At 46.2% G+C, this 1,362-nt stretch overlaps 1 protein-coding gene across 1 annotated transcript in view; it reads right to left on the bottom strand.

Annotated features, from left to right (window-relative positions):
• LOC101864101 (branched-chain-amino-acid aminotransferase, cytosolic) overlaps positions 1 to 1,362 on the bottom strand; it is a gene marked incomplete in the record, with an annotated part of 54,959 nt that overhangs the window by 52,335 nt on the left and 1,262 nt on the right.

The raw sequence follows: 1,362 nt of genomic DNA, 5'->3' as shown, positions 1-1,362 counted from the left end.
GGGTTCTCCATGAAGGGGCAAACGCTACCCTCATCGTGACACAATTCGACCGAATTCGATCACGATCTTCAAAAACAAACATGTTTGTTGTTCAAGGTCGTGAGTCAAACGACCGGATGTGTACAGGCGAGCGAGCGGAATGCGGAGAAAGAACGTGTCGATTTGGAGAAACTGGCACTGATAGATCGAGAAAACAATCCACATTTCCCATGTCTGTAGGATTCAAGAACCCTTTTCGATATGCGGCAGTCGCTACTTGGATCTGTTGTATGACGGAGGTTATGGCTGTATGTTTTGCGTTCAACAATATCGTGCGCTGGACAAAGTTTTCTATTCCGCTCAAATTTGACACAAGGGAAGGGTTTATTCGTAGTGTACACTGAAGCCGCCATTAAACGACCCGGTCCGATCCCATCCGATCTACTTCGGGCACCCTGTATAAAGTGCAGTATCACAAGCAACGAACAACGCGGGAGCCCATGAACAAGGAAGGGAGATAAGGAGAGGTCGTGCGATTGCCACGGGCAGTGTGAGTATGTAGCGACAACACTGACACACAAGTGCGTGGAGCAATCGAGCCAGCAGCTGCCATTTTTATTATAATAATGCGGTTGCCCTTTTTGCCAGTTTTGTTTTTTAATGTTTTGGGGTTGTTGTTTTTTAAATTGAATATCGGCCTCACTCCGAGGTCACACTGCAGGCTACTTCATTCCCCCCATTGATTACGCAGAACTCTTACTGTTTCAAATGTTTTACTTACATGTAAGGGCAAACCCGTGCTGAAAGGGATACAACGTCCCAACAAAAAGACCAAGTTACTAAAAAATTCTCCCCACGCGGGAATCGAACTCAGGCCTTCTGCATGCGATGATGAGACGTCTGGCCGCTACACCACAGACGCCGGTACTCTACCCTACAATTCAGTTTTAGTAAGAGTTTTGCGGCACTTGCAACACAATAAGGTCATATAAATGTGTCGCAGAATACAGGTGTTACAAGGGAGTACAAACACAAAAAGGGCAGATGTGGACAATATATGTTTACTAGGAAAGAAGAGGAGATGACCACATCTGAGCACCTGCCAACCACCCGCACTTTACCCTACAAAATAAAAAGTTGCTGCAAAGTGGTAAAAGAGGTGCTGACGGCTCATGATGGTGGAAAATGGAGGAGAGGGAGGGAGGGGGGTGAAAGAGGAATGGTATTAGTCGAGTTGTTGCTTTTGAGCGATCCACGACCAATACGGCAACAACTCTCCAGAAAAAAAGATAAGGACTATATCAAAATCGAACAAAGCAGGAGGGGCAGGCTAAGTCACAGAACACGCTGACCAAAAACAAAGAGAGAGAGAGAGAGAGAGAG

Source organism: Aplysia californica, unplaced genomic scaffold (genome assembly GCF_000002075.1).
Source record: "Aplysia californica isolate F4 #8 unplaced genomic scaffold, AplCal3.0 scaffold00850, whole genome shotgun sequence".
NCBI lineage: Eukaryota > Metazoa > Mollusca > Gastropoda > Aplysiida > Aplysiidae > Aplysia > Aplysia californica.
The sequence above is the reverse complement of the archived record's forward strand: the minus strand, read 5'-3'. Positions and strand labels throughout refer to the sequence as shown.